We start from the raw sequence: 17,761 nt of genomic DNA on the forward strand, positions 1-17,761 counted from the left end.
AAATTGTAAGAAAGGTATTGATGTTTGTTATTGAATGAAGATTGAGATTTTTCTCTCATCTCTTTACTCTTTTCCTGGGTATTCTCAGAATTAACAAATTAGAGTTTAGTTCCGGGCATTCTTATCAACGGAATATTATATATTTTGTTCTTGTTCCGCTGCATCACTTTATTTGATCGAATAAATTGGTAAATAAATAAGCCCTAAGGGTGTCGATTTTCAGCTATTATCAAAGAGGATGCTTCGATATGAGAGAGGAATTGAGGAAAGGATATGACGCCTCCAACGTTGTCTCGTCGACATCGTCATAGGAGGAGCGCATGTGGAAGGAATCAAAATCAAACAAAGACTGAGAAAAGAGGAGGGGGAGCGGCTCTGTTCAAAAAGAGATGTAAGGAGATAGAAGAATGAGAATAAGCAGACTGATTCCTGAGAAGAGAGGAGATGTGGTCGTTGGCACTGTCTCGTTGTCATGTGGAATAACTCGGAGGAATGAGAAGAGCGGTTGTGAGGAATGTCTTTGACTGAAAGGAGAGCAATTGTTTTGTTTTACTTTGATCAAGTTGTGAACCGGTAACTAACAATAACAACACTAATAATCAACAAACGTAATGCCCCAACTACTCATCCAATGATCATAATCATAGTCTAAAATATCAATAATATTAACAACATATCGAGGATATTATCGTTTTTTCGAGTCACGGATAAAACATACAATATCGTATAAATATCGATAATATCGAAAAATATTGATGTCGACACACTTCAGCAATATTTTGTCAAAGCTATAATGGGTGTAATGGAAAAAAGGAAAAAAAACACAAAGCACACATGCATAACAAACCCCTGCCATTTCACTCCTCCAACGCCTTAACCACCATGTTGCTTATATTTTTGTGATAATATGCTAAAATATGTATATTTATATTGTTTTGTTTCCTTGCAAGAATCAAATTTTCACATGAGAATGTGACTCTTTGACCTTTCCTTTTGGGATGGAATCGAGCGGCTCATGAAAAGAATCTGAGACCCAATCTTCAAATGATTTTGCTTATAGACAACATCAACCAATCTCGGATCCATATAAGGGTAGCATGTTAATAAGTACATGCAAAACTATTTTGGGAATTTATCATTTGATGGCTACTCTTCACAATACACTTACTTTACACATAGAGATGATGAAGATAGTGAAAAATTTGAACCTCATAGGAACTCTATGTGGTATTAAGTCACTCATGTATCTTACCATGCAATATATAAAGTGTAAAATATTGTAGTAAATCATATATATAAATAACTATGGTGTGTTTAATCTTCTTTTATTAGTTACTACATATTTTTTACACTCAAAATATTTGTCAACTCGCTATATAATCAACTTAAATCAGTTAAACCTATCATGCAATTTATTTCATTCTAATTTTTTATGATAAACTAATAGATAATTGACTAAATAAACATAAACATACTCTAAAGTTTCAATAAAAATTTCTAAAGTTTTCTTACAATTTCTGTGATTTTTATTTCATTTTTATCGATATCAATAATATCCCGAAATTTCTGTGTTCTTGAACTACCGATATTTTCGATACCATCGATATTTTAGACATTGATCATAATAAGTAGCGCATCCGTATACCAAGCGCACTCTAGAATTTTCCGATATGACTTTCGGAGGTAGACTATATTTTTATTATATTATGTGTAACTTGGAGTGTTGGGCATGCTTATCAGTACATGCATGTGTGTTTAATAAAGGGATGGCACAAATCTGACATGAGACATGACAAGTCAATCCTCTCGATTGCCATTCTTTTTTTGTTTTTGTTGTGTTAATCTTTGAACTTCTTGGAAGTTTGTTGGGATATTGGTGTATTTTTTTTTTTTTTAGTTTTATTTTTACTTATCATTTTCTGGGGAGATGAGATGATCTTGTATTTGGTAGAAAGTAGAAACAGAGAAAATGATGACAAGGTGATTATAATATTGTTAAGGATGCTTATGACTAATAATAGTTTAATTAGTCTAATATGTTACAGTGAATTAATATTATATATTCAGAAATAGATGTCAAGCAAACATGGGCGGAACTAGCACAAGGGCTACAGTGAGTTATAGCTCAGTGAGGTTTTCGGGTTAAAAAAGTATTAAACTTACATATTTTCCATATCTGTTAACTTCTTAAAGTCCAAAACAAATCCAATTCTTTATGAATTTAGTTGCATAGCAACAATAAAAATACACATTAAAATATATACACTTTCAATTCTGTTGTTGAACATATTTTCATTTTGATAATTTTGGTTACAAATTAATATGTATTTAATATGTATTTGTGTCTTAAAGCTTATTCGAAATCACAAGGGGTTTGTAACTCAAATAGTTAAGACCATTTACCCTTGTCTAAGGTTCGATTTTCCCTCCCCCAATGTCACTTGTATCCAAATAATTTTTTTTTAAAATTATTGAAAATTAGTTAATTGAGCTATGAACGAGCATGGTTTAATGATTTAATGTATACTTTTATTTCTACAAAAACAATGATCATTAAAATTTTAGCTAATAAATATAACTAGTCCACTCATTGAAAAATCATCTTCCTGCGCAATCCTTTACGTTGAAAAACTAACGTGTAAATTACCAAATGAGTAGAGAATGAGGATTTGAGATTTCGAACTGAACCCGTGACATGGTATATATTTTACCCCTACGTTGCTAGAATTCAAAGTGCCGATTATACTAGAATTCAAAGTGTCGATTATAGGGAAACATATATGCGCATGCAAGCTGTGAGAGGCTAATCAACTTGTGATACTAGTCAGTAACCAGCCTCTCACAGTCAGGACGCACTTGGAATGTTTTGCATGTATAAAGCATTTCTTTTCTAATAAAAATACATCTAGAAAAGAAACTTTGTTTTGGGAATTTCTAACAAAGCATTTCCTTCCTACCGTTATTAGAGGCCTTGTCGTAGACAAAGAGAAAGGCAACTTAGTGAAGGCTGATCGATATTGTTTTGTAAAGAGGGCTATGCAAAGCACACGCATTCATTGTGCTGTTAAACTTAAAACATTAGCAATAAGAACTTCCTATTAAAGTTTTCCTATTTTCAGATTTATTACTCTGGTATTATAACTTTGTGTATGTGGCGCACAGGTTCTTCCAACATGGCACGAAGAGACTATCTAATTGTTTGATTCGGCCCGCCATGGATGAATTGAATTAAAATCTATCTGAAGACTGAATCTTCAAATTGAAGTTGGATTGGGAAGAAGGAATTGGGGAAGAAGGAACTGGATGACATTTCCTTCAATATTTAAAGATGTAAAACACATGAAATTGAATGAGCCCTTCAAGTGGAGCTTACAAGAACAAAGGATAGATCTATTCCTATTGGTAAATTTACCTCTCTGAATAAAATTAGATTACATACTTTCTTTTTCTTTGGATAAAAGGAATATAAAAGCTATCTAAGATGAGGCACTTGCATGCAATGCTACCAAAGAAGCATAAATGCCATCCTTGACACCGATCAAAGCTTTCCTTTCTCTGCAATGACTCCATTTTTCACCACTGCGATTACATCCGCACTCTTTATTGTGGATAACCGATGGGCAACCACGATTGTCGTTCGATCCACCATGATTCGGTCCAATGCATCTTGAACCACTCCTTCCGATTCAGCATCAAGAGCACTTGTGGCTTCATCTAGTAGTAGTATCTTTGGTGCCTTCATTATAGCTCGTGCAATTGCCACCCTTTGCTTCTGTCCACCAGACAATTGAATCCCCCGCTCTCCTACTATTGTATCATAACCCTGCATTGTTTTTCCAAACTTAACATGGTTAATCTTCAACGTTCCGAATAAAATTTTGTGAATATTCATCAACTAGTCCTTCTCATTTATGCAGCACCATGGCAATAGATTATTGTGGCCAAAGAAACTGACAAGCTTGTTAATTTTGTAGTGCCTACCTGTTGTAAACTACTGATGAACTTGTGAGCATTTGCCAATTCTGCAGCAGCTATAATTTCAGCCTCTGGTGCATTCCCTTCCTTTCCATATGCAATGTTGGCTCTGATAGTGTCATTAAACAATACAGGCTCCTGGCTCACCAGTCCCATTTGCTGTCTCAACCACTTGAGCTGTAGCTTTTGGATTTCAACTCCATCTAATGTAATGTGACCTGAATCAAGGTCATAAAATCTCTGCAACAATGAGACGACAGTCGATTTCCCACTTCCACTTTCTCCAACCAAAGCAACTGTCTGAATAACATAATTCAAATTTGTAAGTCCCAGAAACTTGAATTAGACGACGAGGACCAAATAAGTAAAAGAACAAAACTTTACCAAGTTACCTTGCCATGATGAATAGTCAAGCAAAGATCCTGGAAGATTGGTACATCAGGTCTAGTTGGATACTTGAAACTGACACGGCGAAGTTCAATTTCTCCCTTCACATTTTCTATAGTTGTTCCAGATTCATCACTAGAGTCTATTTTCGATTTCCGGTCAAGAATGGCAAATATGGAAGCAGCAGAGCTCTTTACTTTACCAAGATTAGGGGCTAGGGAACCTGAATGAGACACTCCAACAGCTGTCATCGCGAGAGCAAAGAAAACCTGTAAACCTGGGAAATGTTAACAATCGACTGAATGGACTAATGAAGATTTAATTCTCAAGTAAAACGTATTTAGCAGAGTTCGGATCCTCTGCTAATGTTTTCTAATCTATTTACTTACTTGAAGACTTGTAGCGCAAGGCATAAAAACTTACCCGGAAAACATCAGAGAATGTTGTCTTGCCTGCTGCAACAAGTCGGGCTCCAGCATAAAAACTGCAGGCATACACAGAAAAAGAAAAAAGAACGAGAGCCCAAAACCTATCCCGCTGATTAATCCTCGTCTTATCCCTGTCTTAATAGGGCCTTCACATTTCTTCTGGTACAATTCAATCACCTTCTCTTCAGCACAAAAGGAAGCAATTGTTCGAATACTCCCCACTGCATCATTGGCTACTTGACTTGCGTCCTCGTACATTTTCTGCAACAATTTTAAATTTTCAGCATTGACAAAAAGGATTGGTCTTATATATATTATGTATGTCGTATTGGATGGTGTTTTCACTGCACCAGCTACAAGTTCTATACTATAAACTTTATTTGTAAAGTTTGGACTTTGGAGAAATACCTTTGCATCTGCACTGAATCCTTTCAAGAACTTGACTTGAACATAACCAGTTAATCCTAATAGAGGCAGCAAAACCAGGATTATAAGAGCAAGTTGCCAATTTGCCACAAAAGCAATACACAAACCAGCAATTGCAGTTGCTGAATTCTCAACCAGCAACCCTAGAGCATCTCCAACCAGCCCACGCAGAGAAGCTGCATCTGCGGAAAGCCTCGCACCAATTGCACCACTTGAGTGCTCAGGATCGTCAAACCAACTTACTTCCATGTAAACCACCTTCTCATAGCACATTGATCGAACTCGTTTTATTAACTTACAGCCTGCCACAGCAAAAAAGTATTGTTTTGCTGGGATTGCTATGAAAGTTACCACTCCAAGAACAATGAAGATTAATGCCCAAAACTTCGAATCCTTACGGAGTTGAGGAGGTGGCTCGTAGAAGGTCTTGATTACACTGGATATCAATATCGCAAAAATAGGAAAGACTACCCCATTGACTGCTGCAGCTATAGTACCTAGTAATAATACTGGGATCTCTGGCTTGTTCAGGTAAGCCAGGCGGCGAAGTGAGACTTCTGCAGGCACTCTTGATGATGCTGAGCCAGGAATATCACGTCCTGCAGATGCTGTTTCAAGAGCATCGACTGCAATTGGCACACCGTATGAGATTGAGAAGGAATGATGGTTACTATTTCCTCTTCCAGATGATCCCCGGCTTATGGATCGTAAGTTTGAAAATCTTTTACTTGAATGTCTTCGAGAATCCATGCTGCTAAGCCTTTCGTGATCATTTACAGCAGTCTGTTCTGACACGCTGCTCATTTCTTGCAACCTTATAAGCTGGCTATATGCTCCTTCAGGGTCCTTAATTAGCTCAGAATGTGGACCTGCTCAGTTGACAACGTTCAGTATGTGCAATACCCATGGACTATGAATAAGATGAATTGTAACATTATGTTGAACTATAGACAATACGATTTGTCCTTCAAATGGTACAACAGGACAACATAAACAAATGCATTACCTTTTTCAACAATTGTTCCTCGATGTATAACAGCAATGGTGTCAGCATTCCTTACGGTGCTCAAGCGGTGGGCTACAACAACAGTAGTCCGGTTGATCATAATTCTGTCCAGTGCCTCCTGCACAATTCTCTCAGATTCTGCATCAAGAGCACTCGTGGCTTCATCTAAAAGTAAAATCCTTGGGTCTTTGAGAATTGCTCTAGCTATTGCAACTCTCTGCTTTTGGCCCCCAGATAGCTGAGTTCCATGCTCTCCAACCATTGTGTCTAGTCCCTAAATGCATAAATCATAAAACCACAAATGAAAAAAGGAATTGAATGAGTTGATCAAAATAATCCGAGTTTTTAGAAAATTCATGTGATCTCTCTATATTTCCATCTTTCAATGTAACAAAATGATAAGATCACTGGATGTCTCAATAAGCTTCCATGGTCGTGGAAATTAAGAATTCACACAAAAAGTTCAGAGAACAAAATACCAGAACTTCGATGAAAGTTTAAATGAATTTAACCTGCGGCAGTTTGTCTATGAATTTAGCAGCATTGGCAAGCTCAGCCGCAGCCCTTATTTCTTCAGTGGTTGCACCATCCTTCCCGTAGGCAATATTATCTTTAATGCTACAAGTAAATAAAACGGGTTCCTGGCTGACAAGGCCTATTTTCTGTCTGATCCATTTCAGTTGGAACTCTTTGAGATTAATACCATCAATAAGAACTTCGCCAGCTAGGGGGTCATAAAATCTCTCAATCAAACTGATTACAGTTGATTTACCACTTCCACTCTCTCCAACCAAAGCAGCAGTTGCACCACTAGGTATTGAGAGAGAAAATCCATCGAATATTTGTTCATCTGGTCTTGCAGGATAACTAAAATAAACATCTCTCAGTTCTATGTCTCCACGGATATCATGTAATCGTTGCCCATTAGTGTCAGAAGCATCAATCTCTGGCTTTCTGTCAATTGTCTCAAACATCTTATAAGCTGCAGCTTGTCCAGCAGCAACTGCACTCAAGCATGGAGATGCCTGCCCTAGGGACCTGAAAATTTATCATAGAAGCAGAAAGTTATATCTTGATCTTCTGAATAATCACATATCAAATTTTGGACTGAAGGGGGGAGGAGGAGTAGTCAGTAGATCACGCAAAAATGCAAACATGTTAACTAGTACAATAGTACTAGGATCAACAAATTTGTTCATTAAATTTTACTGAAATGAAACTTACATGGAGCCAGTCAACACAGTGAAAACTACATTAATGACTTCCCCTCCTGTATATCCTTTTTCTAGTATCATCTTTCCTCCAAACCATATAGCCAGAGCATAACTACACATCATAATCAGCATAACCGAACCCATTCCGAACCCAGATGCCAAACCCTCTTGCACACCAGAGTTGTAAGCTTTAATTAAGGAGTTGTTGTAATTAGCTATAGCTTGCTTTTCTCCTGTAAACGATGCAACCTGAATTGGGAACACCAATCAGTTTTAGTTCTACACTAAGAAAATAGAAATAATAAATTTTTGTTTTAAAGATCTTAAAGACAAGTAGGCCTACTGTTCTGATTGAACCAATTGTCTGCTCTACCACAGTTGCTGCCACTGAATAAGCAGTTTGTCCACTGGATGCCATCTTTGATATAAGGATGCCCATGAAGGCTCCAGAGAGGACAAGAAGGGGGAGAGAAGATAGCATGACAAGGGTGAGAAGCCATCCCTTAACAAATGCTATAACAAAGCCTCCTACGAATGTTGCAATTAACTGGATAAAAGTTCCTACCTGCAATAAGAAAATGAAAGAATGAGAGGTTACTGGAGAAAATAGCAACAGCTTAAGGCTTTTGTGTGTGGCATGTAAATACCTTCTCGCCCATGGCCTCTTGAATGAGCACAGTATCACCTGACATCCTCCCAACAATTTCCCCAGTGTTAATTTCTTTATCAAAAAAGCCAACATCTTGCCTCAATATTGTTTTCAAGTATAAACTTCTTATTCGAGAAGCCTGTCTCTCTCCAGTGACCATCCAGCAAGACATCTCTGGCATATAGAAAAAGCTACTATTCTCAGTTCCCAAAAAGCCAAATTATTTGTTTGGTGCACCAGCAGGCAGTTCAGTGTACTTACGTAGAAATGCAGCTGCAGCAGCTCCCACCGCCAAGTAGACAAACTTTAGAGCCACCTGAGAATATTGAATTGGTGAAATTATATGTGATTAAGCCTTGTTCATTACAATTTCTACTAAGTTAGACGAACCAGAGAATAAAATAGATCTTAAAACAGAAGTAAGCTCACAGTTCTGATAGAACTGGATACAGCAATGTATTGAGTAGAATTTTGTTCTTTACTATTGCTGCTGTTGCCTAGATAACTATCTACCAGTTTATAGTCACAGAATATTTACCTTGGAAACTGCATCAACCACGTCTTTATTATTCCCACTTCCTCCAAAGGAGTTGATCACATCTCCAAAGATTATGGTCATTAGAGGCATACAGACCCCATTTCCAATAGCGCTGATTGTACCAATAGACATTAACAGGTAATCTAAGGAATCAGCAAAGGAGAAAAGCTTGTAATATGGTACTGTTTTGGTGCCATCCTCCTTGCTCTTGGTTGTATCTTGGGGGTTGTTTTGAGAGTCCTCCACTACTGCTGAGTGGCCGTTCGATGCTGCCGTTCCCTGCTCCTTGATTACATTTCCAACCGCAGGATTTTCCTCAGCCATGTTATTCACAGCAATAGTAAAGATGCTATATTTTACGACAAGCACCTCAGAGAAGTAAGTTGTTACTATATCTGACAGAGAACTTGATCAGAGCTGCAAGACAAAACATTTATGGTTTGGATCAGGAACATAATTTTTTGGGGGGGGGAGAGAACTAAATTGACTATACAAACCAAGGAAAATTTGCCAACGGATTCTAATTGAATATGGAGTTGATTATTCGGCCAAACTTAAAAAATTCATTTGTTCCTATAATCTTCTTTTTGTGCGTGTGAACATTAGAAAACCCGTTACTGAAGCAAGTGGTACAGAATACGGACATGTTGATTCCAGTAGATGAAAATAGAAAATAAGGGTGAACACAGACAGGAAAAGGAAACAACGCAAGAAAAGAACAAGCAATAACAAAAATACTACACCCAAACCAAACATTAAGAAGCCTCACACAGCAGGCATGAAATGCAGGCAGTGAGAATGCTGAGAACAAAACTTCTCAAACACAATTTGAAACTAACTAAAACGAAACTAGGAATCAAACGAAGGAGAAAAGAGAAAGAAACCATGTGGGCAGCTAATGCATGCTCTAAAGGTGAGAAACTTAAATAGAAGAGACATAACCACAACTGAGATACAACTTCAAAAAGTGTTGCAGGAAACATTAATATCACCAAAAGATGAAGTTACTCACTAAGGAGGAAACAAGTTTACAAACTTTCAGGAAATGGGTTGATGAAATTGTTGTACTTCCCCCCGAAAGCATTGCTTTATGAGGCAGCACATCAGCCTACAGCCTACCATCTAGAAAGATAGTGTAGATACAAGACTAGTCAAACGTTCAAACTATCCATACTTTTTAAACTAAATTGAAAGACGTAAAATTCTGCTCCTCTTCTTGGTGGCTTTGGTTAGGCAGGAAATCAAATGGGTTGCTTTGACATTAAGTTAAAGTTGAATTTGCAAAGGAAACACTAGTGTTAGTGGTTTGGAGTATTTACTCTTTCAAGCAAGGTCTTGGGTTCGAGTCCTAATATTCTTGTAGATGTGTGAGTTTGGTATACTATCGCCCCTCTCAATAAGAAAGGTGCTCAAAAAGTTAAAATTGAATTTGTCAGCTCAGATACTATGCTCTGCTGCTTGCAATGTGAATCGGCCGTCTTTCTTTTGCAATTAAAGTTAAATATACCTTACCTTTTTTTTTGTTGCAAAGTTAGGAAGGCAACGGGGTTTTCTTATACACACTGCCAATTGTATCATGAGAGTTCAAACTTGAAACCACTAATATGCAAGTCAAGGCAATTTTTCACTGAATTAGACCCCTTCATCACCTACCCTACCATCATATTGCTTTGAATTTATAAAAATAATAAATAAATAAATAAAAGATCCTGGAAAAACTTGAGACCAGTGGAAAGAAATCATTTTGGAGACGTAACAAGACATGTGACACATTGACTAGCATATTCTATATATCAATCTCTAGTTGGTTGTCCTTCCTCTGTAATTATTTAACTTGTATGATATGTAAGCAGATCACAACGTTAGGTAGAAGGTACCAATCGATTATGCTTTGCCCTTTAGATTAATCAGGGTCTACAGTCTATCTACATAACAGAATGAGTAAAATAAGAAGCTGGGATTGGAATTATGTTCATAATTTGGACAATTAATTAAGTTGTATTTTGTCAAGGGGATATATGATTAGAATACATCTAAATGAAAACAAGGAATGGCAGCAAAACAAACTACTATGGCATGGGATGGAAGTGTTTGTGTATTATCGTTGACGAAAAATGCTCAAACTAAATACGTAGATAACTTAGCTGTGATATTATATTAGAATGCGAACACCAAACTCAAAATTATTAAACTATGAATCCAAGATTTCCATTTCCGAAGTAGAATAATTAATCTTAACATGAGAGTGAAGTGAGCATATGTGGTTTGATTCCTTCCCATTTTTCTTTTTGTCTTTTAAAAAAAGTAAAACTAAGAGTGATGCGCAAGTTTGTGCAATAGAAAGAAGAATTCGAGCACTGCAATTTGGGTGATCCAATATGACTTTTGGAGGTTGACTATATTTTTATTATATTATATGAAACTTGGAGTGTTGGGCATGCATATCAATATGCTAAAATATGAAAATTATGAGAGAATATTTGTTTGTGGGAATTTTTTGTGTATTCTTCTCCTTGTAAGATGTCATATTTATAATACAATGAAACTTAAATGGGCAAGTAAATAATAAATTCCTAAATCTATTTACAGTAGGAAATCAGGAATTAAAGTAAATCAATTACAATTATAATAGGAATTCTTGGTGTGTAAGGAAAGTATGTCAATATCCACAAGTCACGCCAACACTCCCCCTCACGTTGGTGCATAGATGTCGCCAATGCCCAACTGATCCAATGAATTGTGGAATGCTTTACTGGAAATCGCCTTTGTCAAAATATCCGCCAATTGATCCTCGGATTTCACAAAAGGAAACTGAAACACTTTAGCCTCAAGCTTCTATTTGATGAAGTGTCGATCCACCTCAACATGTTTAGTACGATCATGCTGAACCGGATTCTGTGCAATAGCTATAGCAGCCTTGTTGTCACAAAAGAGATTCATTGTGGATGTAGGTTTATACCCAAGTTCAGTAAGCAACTTTCTTAACCAAAGAAGTTCACAACTCCCTTTAGTCATGCCTCTGAACTCGGCTTCTGCACTAGATAAAGCTACTATATTCGCTCCTCCATGTCACTAAATTACCTCCCACGAATGCGAAGTAACCCGATGTGGATTTTCTATCTGTTACATTACATGCCCAATCTGCATCTGAATAACCATCAATATTTAGATGACCATGCTTTGAGAACATAAGTCCTTTTTCCAGGTGCAGACTTCAAATATCTAAGTATCCGAAGAACTACATTCATGTGGTCTTCACTTGGAGAGTGCATAAATTGACTGACAACGCTCACCACATAAGCAATGTCTGGTCAAGTATGTTACAAATAGATCAATTTTCCTAACCTTTGGTATCTTTCTTTGTTAGTTGGAACTTAATCCGAATATTCTCCAAGATGATGATTCTGAACAATAGGAGTGTCCACAGGTTTGCAATCTAACATTCATGTGTCTGTCAACAAGTCCAAGACATATTTCTTTTGAGAGAGAAATATGCCTTGCTGCGATCGAGCCACCTCAATTCCAAGAAATACTTGAGCCCACCAAGATCCTTCATCTCAAACTCAGTAGCCAAATAGTCTTGTAGCTGTGATATTTCATGTTTATCATTCCCAGTAATAATCATATCATCAACATAGATTATTAATGATGTTACCTTCCCTTTCCGATGTTTCAAGAACAGAGTATGATCTGAGTTGCACTGTTTGAAACCATTGTTCTTCATTGCCATGGTGAACCGTCCAAACCATGCACGTGGTGCCTATTTCAATCCATACAATGCTTTTCGTAACCTGCAAACTGTTCCAGTCTGAGTAGTATTATATCCAGGAGGAATGTCCATGTACACCTCCTCTATGAGTTCGCCATGTAGAAAAGCATTCTTTATATCAAACTGGTGTAGTGGCCAATCCAAATTAGCTATAAGGGACAATAAGACTTTAACAGTGTTTAACTTTGCAACTGGAGCAAATTTTTCTTCATAGTCTATACCATTGGTATGTGTGTACCCTTTTGCCACAAGTATTGCCTTGTATTGCTTGATAGATCCATCTGCATTGTGTTTTATAGTAAACACCATCTACATCCGATAGTCTTTTTTCCTTGTGGTATAGTCTCCAATGTCCAAGTCTGATTTTTCTTAAGAGCTTTCATCTCATCTTTTATAGCTTTGACCCACTTAGGATATTTCAATGCTTCATAGACCTTAGTTGGAATATGGATAGCAGACAACTAGTGCACAAAAGCCTTGAGTGGTTCAAACAACTTCTCAGTGGATACATGATTTGCAATTGGATACTTGGATGTCTTGCCAATATCAGGTGAATAACGGTTTAGTGGCTTCCCACGATTCTGCCTAAAAGTAATAGATATCCAATAGTTTTATCCTCTAAATGCACAAGTCTAGTAGGAGTAGTTACCTCAAGGATATTCTCAGAAATTGGTTTGTTGGTACTGTTGAGTTAGATGGGGGTCTTCATCTTGTTGTTCTATATTGTCTGTAGGTGTGAGACTCGTATAAGAAATATCTTCGCATGGATCAGGTGGGTCGGCAATTGATCGCTATGAATGGGCGATTGATCGCTTTTCGGCAGAGAGTAATCTCGTGCTCCAGACTGGACGATCGATTATTTCTATACAGATGAGAATTTCTTCATTTTCCAAGTTGCTCCAATTCTGCTCTTCACTTCGTGATCTCCCCCTGAAGCATAGAATTGGATGATAGGTCATGGAAGAACAACTTAGATTCCAGAAAATGTCACATCCAAAGTGACATAGGTACATCGGGTAGGAGGTGATAACAGCGGTAGCTTTTCTGATTAGTGGCATAACCTACAAAAACACAACGAAGCGCATAGGGATCAAGTTTGCTACGTTGATTTTTGTGGAGATGAACGAAAGCCACACATCCAAAGATTCTGGGTGTGAGTGCCAAAATATAGGTAGAGGTCTGTGTTGCGCAAGCACCTGTAAGGGAGTTTTAAAGGTTAATACACGAAGGCATGCGATTGATCGTGAATGCGGTGACAATAGCATCATCTCAGTGATGGGAGGAACATGAGCGCCAATCAAAAGTGCTCGGGCAATTTCAAGAAGATATCAATTCTTTCTTTCAGCAACATCATTTTGTTGGGGTGTCTGAGGACAAGTCGTCTCATGGATAATTCCATGTTGTTGGAAGTAAGTCTGAAAGTCATGATTGAAAAATTCTCCACCATTGTCTGAGCAAAGAATCTGGATTTGAGCATTAAACTGAGTTTTCATCTGTTTGTGGAATGACTGAAAATTGGAAAACACTTCATTTTTATTCTTAGCAAATAAAGTCATGTCATCCGTGTACAATCATCTATGAATGTGACAAACCATCGAACACCAGAAGGAGCAATGATAGGGGAAGGTCCCCATACATCAGAGTGAATTAACGTAAATAGAGTAGTACATTTGTTCGTACTCAACGGGTGAGGGCACACGGTGACTCTTGACCAAAATACAAGTATCACATGTGAAGTCGGAGTCCATGAATCCTGAGAATAAATCTGGTATAAGATGCTTCATATAACTAAAAGACGGATGTCCCAATCGACGGTGCCACACCCAGATTTGCTTTTGTTTGCTATCAAAGGGATGCGTCACACTGTTAGCCACACCGGGACTGAAGTCATCGACATAATATAACCCCCTTTTTTTAGTACCACGACCAAGAATCTCCTTAGTGTGAATATCCTGAATCAAACAAAAACTCAGGTAAATAAGTACACAACAATTCAATTGTTCAGTAAGCTAACTAATTAACAATAATTTAGTAGATAAAGATGGAACAAGTAAAGTATTAGACAGTGAGAGAGAAGATGAGAGTGCAACAGTGCCAGCCCTTGTCACAAGATACGTAACTCCATTGGCATTTGCAATACAAGTTCGTCGACGTTGTGTAGTATTCAGAAAATCTTCAAGATCAAACGTCATATGATCAGTTGCATTAGAATCAATTATCCAACTCCTAGAATCAATCTTATCGGAAGTGTGGAATCCATAACTAGTACCATTACTGGTCGTATTGTGTTGTCTTCGATCTTTAAGAGTAGCTCACCAATCGGGGTAGCCATGCAATTTAAAACAAGTCTCAAGAATATGTCTTGGATCACCACAATATGAGCAATCGGGTCCATGTGTCAAGGTCGTTAGGCGAGAAGTCAAAATACGTGCAGCGGAGAGGTATAGGATACAGATTGAGTAGGAATTGGATCGGGATCGATCTGAGTCAAGGCCGGAGTCAAGTCGGAGTTGAAGTAGGATCGGGCCTAAATCAAAGACAAATTCGGGTCGGGGTCATCTTCGAGTAGGGTCGGGTCGTCGACTCGAGGTTGTCATCGTGCCATAGTCGGGTCGTCAAAATAGGATCCTGATTTCGGATCGGGTTCGGGGTCATCAAAATAGGATCCTGATTCGGATCATATTCGGGGTCAAAGTCTGCATTTGTAGGAGCCGAGTCATCTGGGCACTCAACTCAGCTATGGTTGGTTGAGAATGAGAGAAGAGTCGGTGGTGCTACATCCATGAGGGTTGAAAAAATCATCAACCCCCATAGCGGTGACGGAGGTTTGAAACTAGAGTTAGCAATTCCAAGATCGCTGCTCTGATATCATGCTAAAATATGAAAATTATGATAGAATATTTGTTTGTGGGAATTTTCTGTGTATTCTTCTCCTTGTAAGAGGTCATATTTATAATACAACGAAATCTGAATGGGCAAGTAAATAATAAATTCCTAAATCTATTTACAGTAGGAAATCAGGAATTAAAGTAAATCAATTACAATTATAATAAGAATTCTTGATGTGTAAAGAAAATAAGTCAATATCCACAAGTCACTCTAACAAATACATGCACGTGTGTTTAATAAAGGGATGGCATAAATCCGACATGAGACATGACAAGTCAATCCTCTCGATTGCCATTCTTTTTGTGTTTTTGTTGTGTTAATCTTTGAACTTCTTGGAAGTTTGTTGGGATATTGTCTAGCTTTTTTAATTTACATTTTTTTTTTTCACTTATCATTTTCTGGGAAGATGAGATGAGCTTGTACTTGGTAGAAAGTAGAAACAAAGAAAATGATGACAAGGTGATTATAATATTGTTAAGGATGCTTCTGACTAATAATAGATTAATGGGTAATTAGTCTAATATGCTTATGACGAACAGTCACTGCCTGACTGGTTCAGTTTGCAAAGGTGGCACTTTGCTCCCTCATGTTTGCTGGGAATCTCTAGATGGTCAAGGGGTACGGAAAATTGCTTTTCACAATAAAATATGCAATTGCCATTGACTTATTATGGATAGAATTCTAGATGGTCAAAGGCTAAATAATCCTTGTGTTTTTTTTTTCTTTTCTCCCAAGGAACAAATTGACTCATCTTGAAATCCCCAAGAAACAGAAATGATCTTTTGTAGACATCCATGTTGACCAAAGGATGTTTATTCAAATTTTGTCAATTGGAAATAGCAAGAAAAGGAAGGGAGTTTCCCTAGATTCTTTGCTTTACTAGATTCTTAAAGGAGTTTCAAATTAAAGTAAACTTAATGATCATTATTGCGACAGTGTATTGAAAATTGTCAACTAACTTTGTTGAATAATCGTCTCTTAGAGGAATTTTTATTACTATTAATAACTTAATTTTGATGGATTGGTAAACATGACTGCGTCCTAAAACTGCAGCCTTTTGTGATTACTGACTCTAATGAAAATCAAACAACAATTAATCGCAAAAGTTTGAGTTTTCAAGGATGGTTGGTCTTTGTTGAGGAAGATTCAAATTGAAGCAATTCCAAGTTGGTAAGCGCAGGACGAGTTGAATTTAATTATAAGATATTCAATTAAGTTTTTTATTTATTTTTTATACAAATGATATTAGAAAAGAGAAATCGAACTTATGACCTCCGATGCCACTTAAGCTACCAGCACTTGCATATTTGATAAAGGTTGAGTTTAAGTATATGTGATGGGCCACAAGTGAACTGAGCAAGATATGTGATCGGCCAAATAAGTAGAAAAGGAAGATATGTGATGGGACTAATATTCATTGGCACAAAAGGCTTCATTTATGGTTACATAACGTGAGCATGGGGTATTCATTGGCCATTGATTTACTTCTGATACATTAGAAAATGGGTAATTTGATAAAATTACAAGAGTGTAGTTATTTCCACCTATTATTTTATTTTCTTCACTCACCTTATGTTTTCACATTCTACTCAATTTTTACCCACAATCATTCCTAAAATGCCCCCAATATTTTGATCAAATTGACACTAGTCTCATAGTTTTCACATTCTACTCAATTTTTACCCACAATCATTCCTAAAATGCCCCCAATATTTTGATCAAATTGACACTAGTCTCATAGTCCGATCCATTTGAAAATGGGCAATTTGATGAAATCATAAGACTGCTCCTATTTCCATGCGATGTATAACTAAACTATTGCACCTCTTAATTTTCTCATTAATATGTAGGGATGGCAACATGCCGGTTCAGAGACTAGTATCACAATACTATCTCCGCACTCATCCCTACCCTAATCCCGATAAGAAATTTCGGAGAATCCCGTCACCATCCCATGTCAGGGGGTTGTCCTCCAAACTCGCCCTGAATCTCCATTTTTTATTTATAAAAATATACTACAGTCAATTTTGACCAAAAAATAAACTCAATTATATTCAATTAAACCATAAAAATTCAACTTAACTACTTAAAATCATCTAAACAATTTGACAAACTATCATATATTCCACAGTAAAAACTAAATATTTTGTTGCAAAATTCTTATTTTACCTCTAAAATTAACAACAACAAAACACATTAAAAACCTACGAAAATAAAAGATGGAGAAATCGAATATGAAACCTCAAATACAAGAATAGCGAAAGCTCATTCATTTTAGATATATGGCAACATGACATAAATAATTTTTTGAAAACGTAGACATGTTTGCATAAATTTAGTAAGGTTAAGAAAGTTATGGTTAAATCTAAGAAAATAAAGCTGACCCGAGATCAATTTGTCCCAAAACAAAATTGGGAGAATGTACCAAATGTCCAAAGGCCTTTTTTAGATCGTTTACTGTCCAAAACAAAACCGAAAAG

At 37.0% G+C, this 17,761-nt stretch overlaps 1 pseudogene across 1 annotated transcript; it reads right to left on the reverse strand.

The window, feature by feature from the left end:
- Positions 1-3,401: 3,401 nt before the first annotated feature.
- LOC103323316 (ABC transporter B family member 11-like) lies at positions 3,402-9,769 on the reverse strand (annotated as a pseudogene). Its single transcript, XR_016124644.1, has 13 exons — positions 9,636-9,769; positions 8,624-9,040; positions 8,347-8,401; positions 8,084-8,259; positions 7,780-8,001; positions 7,447-7,685; positions 6,735-7,260; positions 6,223-6,496; positions 5,199-6,085; positions 4,786-5,051; positions 4,368-4,631; positions 3,982-4,275; positions 3,402-3,823 (listed from the first exon to the last, which is right to left on the reverse strand). The product of XR_016124644.1 is annotated as an ABC transporter B family member 11-like (transcript).
- Between the last annotated feature and the right edge of the window lie 7,992 nt (positions 9,770-17,761).

The sequence above is a fragment of the Prunus mume genome, linkage group LG2 (assembly GCF_029339155.1).
Source record: "Prunus mume cultivar Tortuosa linkage group LG2, ASM2933915v1, whole genome shotgun sequence".
NCBI lineage: Eukaryota > Viridiplantae > Streptophyta > Magnoliopsida > Rosales > Rosaceae > Prunus > Prunus mume.